Consider the following 16,188-nt stretch of genomic DNA (forward strand, 5'->3'; position numbering starts at 1 on the left):
GGGAATCGAACTCATGCGGAAGTGGCTTTAGCTTCTCAGTGTTGTGCTTTAACCCGCTGCGCCACCAGGGAGGGCCCTTGTGAGTTATTTTTAATGTATATTCTTACCATGTGTACCAGGCTTCATGTGTCAAGGCTTGCTGGAGAAGCCCTGAGATCATCTCAAAGACCATTCCAGCCTGAGCAAACTGAGCCCAGATCCCTGTGGAAAGAGAGCCCTAAAGGGTAAAATGAGTCCCTATAAATATGTTGAAGTCCTTCTCCTTGGAATGTAACAACATGACCTTATTAGAAAACAGATATAATTAAGATATAGGCTAAGATGAGGTCAGAGCGGGTTAGGGAAAGCTTTTAATTTGATGTGAGTGGTGTCATAAGAAGAGCACTAGAGAGACACAGACGCAAAGGGAGACAGCTATGTGTAGACAGAAGCAGAGGTTGGAGTTATGAAGGAACAGCAAGGATTGCTGGTAGCCCCCAGAAGTTGAAAGAAAAACATAGAACAGATTCTTCCTGAGAGCTGTCAGAGAGAACATGCAGGACCTACACCTTCGCTTAAGACTCCTGGTCTGAAGGAATAAAGCTGTTATTTCAAACTACCCATGTTTTTGTTATGATAGTCAATAGTCTAAGAAAGCAGCAGGTGCTCTTGGAGAAGAGTTGGGAGAAGTCTCAGAATTATGGGTTTTGCCCCCAAAGGGCCAATGTGAGCAGGTGCCTTGGGAGGGGATGTGCACGCAGGGGGTTGTAAAGAAGCTACTTGCCAGCACTCCTGAGGTGAGCCTGCGGGGGGAAGAGAAGCAAAGGCAGATTGCAAAGCTGGCTCCATTTAACATCACTGTCCCCCCCCCACTCCCACACAGAACATACCAGATTGTCCAATGAGTAAATGCTGGCTACAAGAAAAGAAAAAGGGGAGGAGAAGAACAAAGGAAAAGGAAACATACCGTCCAAGAAAAAGCAAACATACTATCTACCACAGGCACACGGGACGGGGAAGGAGATGGTCAGGGAGGAAGAGGGCATTGCCCGTGGAAAGTAGCATATTGATAGGCATCTAAGATTAGAACGTGGTTATCTTTGGGGATAGGAGACCCTGCTTAGCCTACTGCTGGATCTTTAAGTAAGGATACATTTACGCAGATATATGAACATTTCTTTTTCTACTGTAGCTTAAAAAGGCACTGCCTTTATTTAGAGACATCATAAAATGGATTCTCCACATTCCTTCTACCTATTCTCCATTCAACCACCTATGTTACCTGTGAGTAGAAGAAACAAGAATCTGATCATCTCAGCGATTAAACAAGCTCACTCACCAACTCTGACAAACATTTACTGACCCAGCATCATGGCTGAGCAGACTTGCTTTGCTTCATTTTTCACACAGATTCTGTAATCAAGACAACAGTCAGTATGGGCTGGAATCGGCAGCTGGCACTTCAGAGCCGGGTCACAAAACAAAGGGTTGATTCAGAGGAGCAAAGAAAACCAGTCAAATTGGTTGTTTGACTTTCACCTAAGCAAAACAACCATTTGATTGATGGACTCTTTCATTTTTCAAGCAGTTATTTTAGCACCTTATAACTACAAGCTAAGAGTGCCATTTATATAATGTACAGTAGTCTATTTACAGGGTTATCAAATGTTCCAATTCATCTACGAAATCAACATTAACCACTCCCAACACTTATGTTTGCCTAGGCACACCCAACCCTCACTGGCTCGCACTCACCACCTCCTGTTTCTCCCTTTTAGCTCAGGGCATAGTTCTCCATCCAAGCAGGTCACTAATTTTTTTAAAAAAAAATATTCAACAAACATTCCCTGAATGCCTTTCATGTGCCAGGCACTGAGCTGGATCCAAAGGCAAAATGTGTAGCAGGGTTTGTAATGTGGAAGATCAAACATTTTTTATCAAGGGAATCTAACGGTCACCTCTAGTCTGGGTCAACCTGACAAACAATTTGGAGAGGATTTTCTGGGGGTTAGGGAGGAGGCATAGGAGTGAGCTGCTCTTTGGGGCTTGGGGTAAGCCAGACAAGCTGGGGGGGCACCGTTCACTGGGGGAATGCAGTGGTTTGATCAGACAGAAACCCCTGGGTAGGCAGAGCTGTTCATGCGAATTCTATGCCCATTTTATTGGGAGTTAACCTAGTAGATTGGAAGGCTCTTGAATAAGATCTACTGATGGGAAGGAAACCTATCAAAGTTGGCACCACCAGGAAGGAATGGCGGTTTGGGCTGATAATCCAGACTCAAGCCCAGCACCAAGTCTGTAGGGAAACCCAGGAGGGTGGAGGGAACAAGGAAGGGAACCGGCTGCAAACGCCTGAGTCACCGCCCCATTTGGTCTGGCATGTGAAGATAAACTGTGTTAGAAGTCTGTGCTTATTTAGATCCAAATAGGCATCTCACCAAAGAAGATAAGTAGAGGGCCAACAGACACACAGTAAGATGTTCTACAGCACTCATCATTAGGGAAATGCAAATCAAAACCACAAAGAGATTTTACCTCACACCAGTTAGAAGGTTAGCATGAAAGAGTCAAGAAATAAGAAGTGTTGTAAGTAACGTGTGGCAAAAAAGGAAGCTTTGTACACTGTTGGTGGGAATCTAAATTGATGCAGCTGCTATGGAAAACAGCAGAGGTGTTCCTCAAAAGTAAAAATAGAACTGCCATATGACCCAGGAATCCCACTTCAGGTATTACCTGAAGAATAGGAAGACACTGATTTAAAAGGATACGTGCAGCCCTTTATATTCATGGCAGCATGATTCATAATCACCAAGGCATGGAAACAGCCTAAGTGCACAGTGACAGATGAGTGAATAAAGGTGATATAGCCTGTAAATACAGTAAAATACCACTCAATCACTACATTAAAAAACAAACCTTTCCACTTACAACAACCTGGACGGAACTTGAGGGGATTATGCTAAGTGAAATAAAGCAGAAGGAGAAAGACAAATACTGTAGGATTTCACTCATTTGTGGAATAGAAATAACCAAAGAAGTGTCCTTCCTAGTGGCCCAACAGGTTAAAGCTCTATGTAGCTGCCCACAGCCACTGCAGCCCAAGTTCGATCCCCAGCTATGGAGGTGACCCACATGGTGTAGCAGACCTCTCCTGACCCACCCACTGCTCCCCTCAACAGTGTGTTTCAGTACATCTGCCTGGTCTGCTCCCTGCTCTCTCTCTGGTGAATCCTCTCACCCCCTGCACCTCTGGTCTGCACCACAGTTCTTGTATGCATAAATAAATAAGTCTTAAAAAAAAAGGGGGGGCCCTCGATCCCTGCCTGCCCCAGAAGTGATCCACATGGCACAGCAGCCCTCTTCTGACCCGCCCGCTGCTCCCCTCAGCAGTGTACTTTGTCAGTCTGCCTGTTCTGCTTCCAGCTCTGTCTCTGGTGAATCTTCTCACCGCCCCTGAGCCTCGGTCTGTACCCCAGCTCTGTATGCATAAATAAATAAATATTTTAAAAAGAAAGAAAGAACCAAAGAACCAAAGAAAATAAAATGTCAAAACAACAAAAATATAAAGGGGAAGGAGGGCTGGAGCAGAAGATGTTGGAGAGACATGGCTGGGGGTGGCACAGGAGCTTTGATGAAGGAGAGTCATGCATGTGCACATGTTGCAATACAAAGCTGTACCCCAAATCTTATAAGTATACAAATGAATGGAAAATAAATGAAATTTGATTAAATTTTAAAAAGTGAATTCTTATAAAATTGGGAAGAAAATTTCACAGTAGATGTAAAATTGGTTTGATAGGCTGAATCCAGTGAAACTGAAACTTATAAAAAGATAAATTGATGTAGCATTTAACAAATTTATGCTAAATTTCAATTATCACTTCATTAAAAAAAGATAAATTCATCGGGGGTTGAGGGAGGAGGTTGTTAGTTTTTTGAGAGGAGGATTATTATTTTTCAAACGCATTGTGTGATGTCCTTGACACTGATGTCTGGCTTTTTCAGTATGGTCATAAAGGAAGTAGAAAAAGTGAAATCTAGGACATCGTTCCTTTCCCCACTGCATCTCTCTCTCTTTTTTTTTAAAGATTGATTTATTTGTGTGTACAGAACTTGGTAACAGGCCAGAGGCGCAGGGGTGGCGAGAGAATTCACCAGAGACAAAGCAAGGAGCAGAAACAGGCCGATTGTTGAAGTACACTGCTGAGGGGAGCAGTGGGCGGGCCAAGAGAGAGGTCTGCCTCACCATGTGAGTCACCTCCAGGGCAGGCAGGGATCGAACTCATGTGGAAGTGGCTTTAGTCTCTTAGTGAGATGCTTTAACCTGCTGCGCCACCAGGGAGGGCCCTCCCCACTGCATCTCTTAATCTTTTGATAGCCAAGTCATTTCTGGTTAGGGCTATATTACAGCCTTATCTAGAGATTTCTCTCTGCAACTGTTCAGGTTAACTCTGCTAGCTATCATGTTTAAAATCTTTGAGTGTTATTCCAATAATTCTCCAACCTTCCTATCATCAATTTTATAGATTCCTGAAACTTTTGCATTTTTCTGCATGTTCACAATAGCTGATCATCAGCAAGAGACAGGCCACAGAAAATCTTGGAGATGTGAGCTGAGAAATAACATTAATAGCATTAAGCTGAGCCAATTTTAGTCTTAGGGCCAATTTTTAGGTTTTGATGGTTTTACTTGCCTCTTAATCTGGCTTTCTGCTGCAACCTCATAACTGTAGACACTCTAGTTAATCTGGGGGTTACAGGGAGCCCCTATCATGTAAAACATACTAACACACTCAAAGTTCCACATCAACTCAAAAACCAATTTTATCCCTAATACATGGACACTGGAGTAGGATCACCTCTTGGCCATTGTATTCACTCTCACTGGTAAATGAATTTTATGAAAACAATGTATCCCGGGTTGGGAGTATACCAAGAACATAGCATCCCTTTCAGTCTGAAAGTAATAGTTACAGTGGCAGGCCCCTGGACTCCAAAAAAATATCATCATCATCATTAACTTCACTGTAAAATGAATGAGGGTGCAGGCTCTAAATTTCTTTCTCACTCTGAAGGTTGTTGGCCAGGGGCCTGTTAACATCAGCTGGAGACACCTCTCAGGGTAGCCATTCCAGGTGCTCTGCAGTGGGAAGCCCTGAGCTTTGGAAGGAACACCCACAGACCCTTCCGCTGGCCAGAGTGACTAGCAAACGCAATGTATCTGCATATTGACATCTTTTTACTTTCATTATCTGACCCCTTTGGATAGTTTTAAGTGCAATGCACATGGGCAGTCATTCAAAGCTTATTTATTTATTTATTTATTTATTTATTTAAAGATTTATTTATTTGTGCATACAGAACTGGGGTACAGGCCAGAGGTGCAGGGGGGGTGAGAGGCTTCACCAGAGACAGAGTGGGGAGCAGAACAGGCAGATGTACTGAAATACACTGCTGAGGGTAGCAGTGGGTGGGTAAGAGGAGTTAAGCCATGCCAACTTATGAGATGAATAGAATTGTGTCTTAATATTAAAGAGCCATTATTTTGATTCAGTTAAACTGAGACCCTACATTGGGAAGATCCAGAACTATCATCCAGTTATTATCAACTGGAAAGGCAGACAAAATATAGGAAGAAGCTCTTTTCAGACATTGCACAACAAGCAGGCCAGGAGTGTTCTTCCTTAGAATAAAAGGAAATAGATGAAAAGAGTCCTACCATTGTCCAGGCTTTCTGCTTAAAAGAACTTTCTGGATTTCAGTGCAAGTGGGTAAAATACAAACAGCACCCAGCTATGATGCTGAGTTGAGGAGACAAAGAAATGAATTCTCCTTCCCAGGCTCCCTGCCAAGAGGCAGAATCCTTCCATTGGGATTCTCCAACTCCCCTCCAAGCTGGAGAACAGAGCAATTACTTGTTTATTTTGTCTCTCCCATTCCACACTAACTTAAGGGGACAATCGGTATTTTTCAAGATATGCCTTCAGCACCCGGCATGGTGCCTACATGTGGTTGAACAAATGAATGAATAAGTAAATAAGTAGCCAATGAAAGAATAATAGAAACAAGCAGGAAACTGGTTACCGTAGATTCATTTATTCCTTCCTTCAAGATACTCACTGTCGTAATCTAAACTGATGTTAAAGCCATCAAACAGTCAATATTCATTTCCTACAGCAAAGCCAATTTCCCTTGTATGTAAATTTACATTTAGAATAATTCATACATTTGCAAGTATGTTCATGCATGAACAATTAAAATGCATGTCAGATCATTTTTAAAAAAACTGCCCCTTACCTTTAAAGGCCAAGGGTCTCCACTGAGTAGCGAAACTCTATTGCTAAAACTTAAATAGTTCTGCAGTTAATATTAAATCCAAAACTTTATGAAAAATAAATAAATAAAGGCCAATGGTCTCAAACCCCTTTATGAGAAAAGAGGTTTCAGATGCTACACTTGAGAAATGAAAGTCAATGTCACAAGATCAATTTTTCTCCCGGGAAAGTCAAGGAAGGGCACTACGTTTGCACCAGAATGTGTTGACAACATCTAACTGCATCGAATCTTATCTGCACGAGCAGCAAATCCCCTCACCCATTGAGCTGGTAAAAGGCCTGGTGTGCTCCATGACCGCAGCCCGCTGAAGCTTCAGCCCTTCTGCTACCTAAGAGGTTCCCTTTCAAAATGGACATGATAAAGTTCCCAAATAGTACACTCCAAGTCCCAAGATATTTTAGCAGTAAGAACGCCCTTTGCAAAGCAAGGGAGAGAAGACACTGTCCTATTATAAACGTCCTGGAGAGTCACACAGGACATGACTACCTGTACTCACACGCCATTAGCAGAGGGCAGCTTAATGAAAGGCTAAACTGGACTTAAAGTCGCAAGCACCCCAAAACACATCCATCTTGAGTTGTTTAATGCAGCCCCATCTACCAAGTAACTACTGGATAGGCTTTTAATTTCAGCTTTATCAGTCTCTGAGTGGCAAGAAGTCAGCTGGGCAAATGACCCGATGAAAGCTGAAGGCGTGCTCTGGTTCAAGTTCTACTAAATTACACAGTGGAGAAAAAGGTGTTTTTGAGAAAAATACATAATTTCGATGAAAGAAAATTTATTTTAAGAAAATTGTACTTTAGGGTGCCTCTGAAAATGTAAAAATTCCTCCTAAGTTGGAGGAATATACATTTGGCTCACGGCCATTCACAGCCTTGCAATGTTGTACTGTGTATACCCTTACTATGTTCCGCCAGTGCCAGGTCACTGATGTGTTCTGGATGCTGTGTTGAAGATTAAGCCCCTGAACGTAAAACTTGGAGCTAGGTTCTTCAAAGTACAGATTTTCTAAGAAAAACAGCCTAGTCTGTGTGCATTTGCTTTGTTGCTTTTGACCCCATCATAAGCTGATGTGAAATACATGCATAAAACAGGCATGAATAACATGCATATTGAAAAGCATGCCTAGATTTTAAACAAGGCTGAAGTCTCTTTCCATCTTGATAGCAACTCTATAAAGTAGGTACTATTTCACCTTCGCAAGCCCCAAGATTCAAAAATAAAAACTTGAGGGAAAGGAATGTTGACTTACCCCAGAGCAGGAAAAGGTGAAAGTTCTCCAGTTTCACTGGGGATGGAGGAAGACATCTCCTCTCCCAGAAATCTTTTTTGAGTTTCAGATGTCTGGAAATAGCTGTTTCTGGGCAAAGCAGTCAGCCGGAATCAAAAGTAGCATACTAATTCTAATTCCTCACAATTACATGTTGAGAGCTTGCCTAGATATTCTAGGTGCCACCTTGCAATAGGCCAGTTGTATCGCTGACAGCTTGGTACATATCAGGGGAAAGACACACTCTCGGGTGGCGCCTCTTATAACCACATTAATCCAGCTGAAGTGTGGTTCTGGAACACAGCCAGTCTACCCCACTGAGGCAAGTTTCCATGGAGGACCAGGCCAACATGGGTGTACCTGGTCAGTTCAGAGGACGAATGATGAAAGAATCAGGGTAATTAAAATATCTCTATGGTGAGTTTGCAAGCATCACTAATACTAAAGAGACACATGGGGTCCCAGCATCATGTGGCTGTGGAAACAAAGGATGTATGTAACCTGGTACAGAAGGACTAACAGTGATCTAACATAAGGCTCCTTTTAAGCAAAAGTCATACGGGCTTCCATATACAGATGTTAAACCACAAGCATAAAGTCATCCTGCCCAACAGTGTCATCAACCAAAAGACAGTGTTTACACCTCCAGAGTGACCAGAGGGCCAAGTATTCATTCCTCTGAACCCCAAACAATATGGAAGATAGATTCAACATAATCCTACATAATCCTATCTAGAGGAATTTTGTCCAGCTGTAGAAACAAAGGTAACACTCACTACACCAGAAGAAAAAGTCAATATGTCTATGGTGGATACGCCAAATGTAAGTGTCATAACAGCTCTGAGGACACAGAAATTCTTAATGATAAGCTGGACCCTCAGGGGTAAATCACTTAAGTTGGGAGATAAACAAGCATCTTTTTTTTTTTTACATCATTTTTCATTTTGTGCATTTTTTCACCTCAGTTGTAATCCCCATGGGCCTCCCACCACCAATTGACCCTTGTGCAATCACCACAGTCCAGTGTACTCTTCCCACCCCAGTTCTGATCCCATTCCCCCTTCTACCACCATAAAATGTCTCTGGTTTATAGTTGTTCATTGTTTTCATTTGTACTCTTTTGTTTGTCTCTTTTTTCCACCCTGATCCCTTACGCTTCTGCTCTGAGTGAAACCATCCAATATTTTTCTTTTTCTTTTGGTTTATTTCACAAATCATGGTTCCTCCACTACCATCCATGTTGCAGCAAAAGGCATGAGTTTATCTTTTTTGATTGCTGAATAATATTCCATTGTTTATATGTACCACATCTTTTTAATACAGTCTTCTATCTTTGGGCATTTGGGTTGATTCCAAATCTTCCCTATTGTAAATAGAGCAGCAATAAACGTGGGTGTGCAGGTATCCTTTTGAATCAATGTTTTTGTGTCCTTTAGATATATATACCTAGAAGTAGGATTGCTGGGGAATATGGAAGCCCTATTTTTAGCTGTTTGCGAAATCTCCAACTTTCCATAGTGGTTATATGAGCTGAGGCAAGCATCTTCTGGAGAGGAAAAGGCATGTGCAAAAGCAGATAAAAGAGAAGCAAATATCGGATATGAAAAATGTTGAGAAAAGCAAGCTATAGGAAAACAGTAAAGACAGGATCCCTCAAGCAAACCACTCACACTTGATGATTAGATCAGTGATTTCAAACAATGTGTACATTTCTCAAAACAGACATAGCAGAGTGTTGAGAGGGCCATGAATTCTCCATGTACCTCCCCACCCCAATGCCTGCTAAATAGTTTTTGACCAGAAGTTTCAGGCATGATCTTTTTATGTATTCAGTTTCCATGTAAGATTTTTTTTAGAGTATGTTTCATTTTCAAAATATTTCAAGGTTATAAGGACTCTAACAATGAGGAATAAGCAAGATAAGCTACAGATAATGATAGTCCTTAAAAAGTCAAATTTAGTGAATTTAATTTAGAAAGTAAAAAATCAGTCCTAGGAAGGAAGAGGTACATAAGTGGTTTATATAGTTAGCAAAGTGGTATAATGAAAAAAAATCTTTTATAGTTGGATATCAGAAAAAACTATTCACTTTAACAAACTTGTAACAGTCACATAGGCTTACATGATCAACTAAAACAGCAACAGGCAAAAATCAACTCTTTCCCACAGACCTTCATCAAGTTCATCAGTCTTGGCCTTCACCCAAGACTGGAGGCAGGGAAGGAGCTCAAAGAGAGATTCCCTTTGAAGTACATAGGCTTTCTTCAAAGATTGGGCAGTGGCATGCTAAAAGCTAAGGAAAGGCATGAAATGGAGAGAAATTCCTGGAAGGCATATTAGGCCTTCATTGAGTGCAAAGCAAAAGCCCTGTGAATCCAGGACTAGGGAAGAAGAAGGGAGAGATATCCCTCAGAGACATTCAATGAGGGCTCTAAAGTGTCTAAAAGTTGGGCAGAGAGCAAAGAGAACTCCTCAGAGGCACAAAAAGTTGGCAACTAACTTGTAATGTAGAAAGTAATCTTTCATGGTTTGGAAAGTTGGTGGCTGAACACTAAAGCATAAAGACAGTCATGGAATTTCACCCATACACAGATCTCAATTCTGCTGAAGGGAAAATCCTGTGTCTCCACTCAAAATATTTGAAACCAAAGGTAAAATTAATCTGACTGAAGTTCTAACAAACCCAGAGCCATTTCAATTGCAGGTTAGATGGCCACTCATGACACTTCCCAAGCTGCTTGACACAGAGAGAGGCTTTTATTGACAGTAAATACAATTTATTTCCTTTCCTCTTATTTTTTACATCCAAATATTTGCAATAAACACATAAGGTCAAAGACTTGTGAAGAAGATAGAAAAATGTGGCCTATAGTCAAAAGAAGAAATAGCTAATAAAAGTAGATCCAAAGACGGTCCCAATGGTGAAATGATCAAAATCACTTTAAAACAGTCATTTAAGAAGAAAATAAAGATGTTAGAAATTAAAAATGAAGTATCAGAAATAAAGAAAAGCATTCTATGGGCTTATCAACACACTCCACTAGAGAGGAAAGAATTAGAGAGGAAAGAATGTTATGTCAAGTTAACCTATCCTGCCTAAACTACAAAGGAAAAGTGAGGGAAAAAATGGAACAGAGCATCCAGTATGTGTTCCACAAATGCAAAACCATAACATAAATATAATTGGAATGCCATGTAGAAAACAGAGGAAATATTTGAAGAGAAAATGACTTAAACGTTTCCAAAATTGATTAAACATAAAAGTCATCAAAAAAAATAAACTCTTAAATTTAAATACAAAGAAAGTCACTCTTACAATACCACAATCAAATCAAACAGGAAGAAAAATTGAACACATTTTAAAATAACCAAAGAAACAAGATATATAAAAAGAAAGATATATTAAAATAATCAAAGATAACAATACAAATAATGTTCACTTATCAGAAACAATGGCAAACTATGAACAAATTCTTTAAAATACTGAAAAAAAGAAAAATACTACTCCCCATCTAGTCAAAAAAATACCATTTTATAAAAGCACAAAACAATACATTTATAAACCAATAAATTGAAAGAACTCATGGCCAGTAGGTCAGCAAAGCAAAGAATTTCCTCAGCTCAAATGGAATGGACACCAGTAAGAAGCACAAGTCTGCTAGATACAGCAAAGGACACCAGAAAGACATTTTTAAAGAATAAGATATCTACTAATAAATACTAGGAAATACTAAATAGTTGGGAAGCATATATATTAAAAATAAAAATTAAATAAATGGAAATATGTATTATGTTCATAGGTTGGTGTACTAAATTTAGTTAAGAGACACATTTGAAGAGTTCCACTGGCCAAGATAGAAATGACTTAACCCCAGTGTGAAACAACTTTAAAAAATGGATCAGGCCCTCCCTGGTGGCGCAGCGGATTAAAGCACAGCACAAAGAAGCTTAAGCCACTTCCTCATGAGTTTGATTCCCGCCTGCCCCAGAGGCGACCACATGGCGCGGCAGACCTCTCCTGACTTGCCCACTGCTCCCCTCAGCAGTGTACTTCATGGATCTACCTGTTCTGCTCCCCACTCTTTCTCTGGTGAATCCTCTCACCCTCCACATCTCTGGCCTGTACAAATAAATAAATAAATCTTTAAAAAAAAAATGGATCAACAGTTTCAGGTATTTCAAGTGCACTCCAGAGCAAAGCTCAAAAATATTTATGGGAAATAAAACTATCCAACACCCAGAAAAGTAAAAACCACCAGATCTTGCCTGGTCAAATAATTCAGGATCTTTCTTTCTCCAGTCTCAAGTCCTTTCTGCCAAATAGAGAGGGAGAGGTTGTGTTATCCTGGATTGAAGTCCAAATACCCTTTTCCCTTCACTGATGAGTTAAAAACTCACTGGTGTGCAGTGAGGTGAAGTTTCTGGTTGTGCAACAGGTTAAGTGCAAGCAAGCTAGCCAACTGCTTCAGCATGAGTTCGACCCCCACCCAGGGAGGTGACCCCACATGGCACAGCATGTCTCACCACTGCTCCCCTCAGCAGTGTACTTCATCAATGTGCCTGCTCTGCTCCCCACTCTGGGGAATCCTCTCACCACCCCTGTACCTCTGGCCTGTACCCCAATTCTGTATGAATAAAAAAATAATCTTTAAAAAAAAAGTACCAGCTCCTTCCATGAAATTTTCTTGCATTAAAAAATGCAAGCCTCATTGTGATGAAGAATCCAGATTTCATTACCAGCTATAGATATTCTATCCCTATTCTACAGGGATGGAATCTATGTTAAGTGATACCACAGTGATGCAACTAGTCAAATCAATTCATGAGGAATTCCATAAGGCAAGTGACCCAATTACTTCAGTAAGTAAATGATAGGGAGGAACAGTATAAAGTTAAAAGAGACTTGGAAGCCTGTTAACCATGTTCAATGTGTGGATATTATTTAGACCCTGATTTAAGCAAGTCAACTAAAATAAATTATTTTTGAGACAAGATGAACTCTAGGTAAATACTGGAACATATAAGTCATATAATTAACAGATATATTTTTAAATTTTGTTAAATATGATAATGGTTGTGTGATTATATAAAATAAGATGTGTACTTATCTGTTAGAAATACACACTAAGTTATGATGTCTGGAATTTACTTCAAAATATTCCGGTGAGGGAAGTTGCGAGAACTGGAGGACAGTGAGAGCCCAAACAAGACTGGCAAAATATAAGAATAGTTAAAGCTGAACATTAACTACATTTGGGTTCACTATACTATTCTGTTGAATTTTGATTAGGTTTGTCCCTAAAAATTATAGAGCTTCCATGTTGACAGGTTTTACTTTATTATTATAAGCTCTCAACTTTTTGTTTTTCTCTGACATTACAGAACTCTAACTTCATTGTGTCTAAATATATGTGTTCGCTCAGACAAAACAACCTTTTAAATGCCCTAATATGTTTACGCTGAAAGAAAAGGCATTGCCTTATAAACTATAACAAACATACAAAAATATTTTAAATTGTCAGAATACAATGACCCCACTAAATAAATCACAAAATAAAACTTGAAGATAAATGTCAAGAACTTTGGGGACTATACCTTCTCTAGCCTCCAAAATGTGTCCCACAGAAACTGGGGCCCCTCAAACAGAATGAGGATTAGGAGCCATTAACTAACTTTAAATAAATAGAAGCAAAATTTTCAATAACTGTGTGTCAAGCACTGTGCCTTATGTATTTCCTCACCCACCTTGTGGAATAGACCTTTTTTCAGGTTAGGCACATGGGGTTCTACAAATTGCTTAAGGTCCCAGCCAGGCAATGGGAGAACATGGCTTTATTTAAATTTAGGCCAACATGACCTCAAATCCATGTTTTTTCCATTACATCAACAATTCAGCTGCACATTTTGGTTGTTTGCTTGATACCAGTTTCAATCACTTTTATTATTTCTAATTCCATTCCAAAATGGAATACCACTGTTTGTGGCAGTGTGGGGTTATTCCAGTGTTACCGGAGAAATTCTTTCAGAATCATTAAGTGAAAGTTATTTTTACTGTTGTTTGCTTTTTCCTTTCTTTCTTCCATTTTTGTCCTGAGGGGTCGGAATGGGGTTATTAAAGAAGACAAAAACTCTAGGCAAAAGGAGGGGAGATAACCTGAGCTTTGTGAAAGCTCTGATTATTCTTCCCAGCAGGCACTGAGAACAGACCTCCAAAAAAACCTCTTTTCCTGTCCTTTCTTCCACCCGATAGGATTCAATATCCCAGCACCCAACAATGAGATACTAGATCAGGCAGAAGAGAAAAGAGAGCTCTGTGCACAGAAGAGGTGGGATCTTGAGTTTGGGGAGTGCTGAAGAAAAATTATTCTGATACTTGTTTCAAAGTAAGGAAGACTTTATTCAAGAATACTGCAGTAGGAGTTAGAGCTTAGAACACACTCAGAATATAACAGGCCAAGAGATGATTTATAGCCAATGGGCAGGGACAGGGAGTGAATGGAATACCACTGAGAGGAATGTGGTTAGTTATCAGGGTGGGGTAGAAGATAGAGGAGCTTGATTGACTGTCAAGGGTGAGACAATGCTTTATAATTTGACTTAGTAGGATAAGTCGCTAAAACTAGACTCAGCAGGCCAGGTTAAAGCCAAGGATGAGGCCTGGTGGACAGGAGGACTCAAAGAAGCCTGATTAAAGTACAGTCAAGGAAAGAACTCTTGTCAGAAGTAAGAAATCCTAAGATTTGAGGTGTCATGAGGAAAGGAAGAAGGGGTGGAGGGTAAAATTTGAGACTTTGACTGGTTCCAAGGCAGTCTACATCAACACCCAGAAAATCAACTATCAGGCCTGTCAGCAAGAAACTAAAGAAAGCACCTGGAATAGGATGAGGAAACATCTGAAGTACGGCAGAGAATAGAGTGCACAATTCAAATTCAATATAAAGAAGTATTTAAACATGCTTCCTGTATTCTGTGTGTACTTGACTGACAGCCACTCTGGACATATCAACTGCACCACCCCACCACACCCCCACACTCAGAGTATGTGCTGTACTTTGAAGAATTATTGCTTATTTTTCCCACTCATATTTATTGAACTCTTTCTGGCTTCCTCTCCTTAAAGGTCTGTCAGCTGTTTATAATGGAAAGCTAGACAGCTTTAAAGAGTTTTTTGATGCAAAAGAGATAGGTAGACACCAAGGAAAGAACACAATTCCCAAAGTAATGGTCATTAGCAACGAGACCTAGTGTGTCCAGTCCATAAAATCTCCTGACAGGAACCGAAAGATGGGCAAGGACAACTTGGTACATTGTGTCTGTGTCAACAATTCTATTCCCAACTCTGCTCCTTTAAGCTGTTCAACCACTGTCCACACACCCTGGAAAACTGCTGGTGAATCAAAATAGAGCTTCTGTTGAGTGCTGGTATTTGTGTAGGTTAAGCAGAGATAAACCCTGACAAATGCCCTCCCACCTACCAACAAAAAAGACAAGCTGTTGAACACCAAATAGTAGTTTGGAAACTTCATTTTCTAGCTGGTCATTTAAAGTTTGTAAATGAGGTAGATGGTAGAGTTAACGCAGAAATCCCACAGATCCCAAATTTTTTAAAGTGGATTTCTATTTGTTTGCAATACTTATCTTTAGGAAACTGATTAGTCCTTTATATCAATGGCAACCAAACTAAGTGTTGAGTCTGTCTGAATTTTGTGGAGAATTTTTTGGTTAGTGTTTTATTTCTCATTAACTTTATGCTAAGCTATGCAGATAAGAACCTGGCTCAAACATTCCCCTCAAAACACACTGTGTTATTCTTTTCTCCAGAGTTAAGTAGGAAGCTCTAATGCGATGAAATTCTCCTCCTTCCCACTCTTCTGTTGTCTTTCAAAACAGTAGAACTGCCAAGATATGTCATTTGAAAGCCTCTTTAGTATTCCTCATGTTTCTACACTAGCATGAGCAAAACAGGCATCCAGACTGCATGTCCACTCCCCAAGGGGACACTTAGGAGGTCGCACACCCATGTGGTAAAGCAGACAACAGCACATTGAAGCCAGAGAAATGTGGGGCTGCCAGGGGTCAGATCCAGGAACTGAGAAACATAGGCTTAAGTCACTATAAATACCTTTGAAAAAATGATGGGATGGGGGGTGCGTGGGAGAGAAGGGAACAGGTGGTGGGGGCCTGGACGGACACCACCCACCTGAAACAATCACTTTGGGTGTATGAGTCCTGCAGACTATATTCAAGGCACCACATTTACCAAAAGTTGGGGAGTATTTTCTCTTTCTGAGGCTTGCTTTACCTCTTCCTCATGCTAAAGATTCACTGAATTTTTTCACCAAAATCTAGGATAATTTTCTTTAGTCTGTACCTTACCAATTTACAATCAGAGGAAAGTATTGTCTCTTCATCATACGCTCAAAAGAAAATATTTTAGAGCACAATTAGGGAGGAAAAGAAGAATCTCTCAGGTTTTCTAGTAAATAGATAAAAAAAGATGGTGTAATGTTTATTGCTGCTTTATTTACAATTGGAAAAACATGGAAGCAGCCCAAATGCCCAAAAGTAGATGACTGGATAAAAAAGATGTGGTACATATATAC

Source organism: Condylura cristata, unplaced genomic scaffold (assembly GCF_000260355.1).
Source record: "Condylura cristata isolate star-nosed mole 26May11 unplaced genomic scaffold, ConCri1.0 scaffold00001, whole genome shotgun sequence".
Classification (NCBI taxonomy): domain Eukaryota; kingdom Metazoa; phylum Chordata; class Mammalia; order Eulipotyphla; family Talpidae; genus Condylura; species Condylura cristata.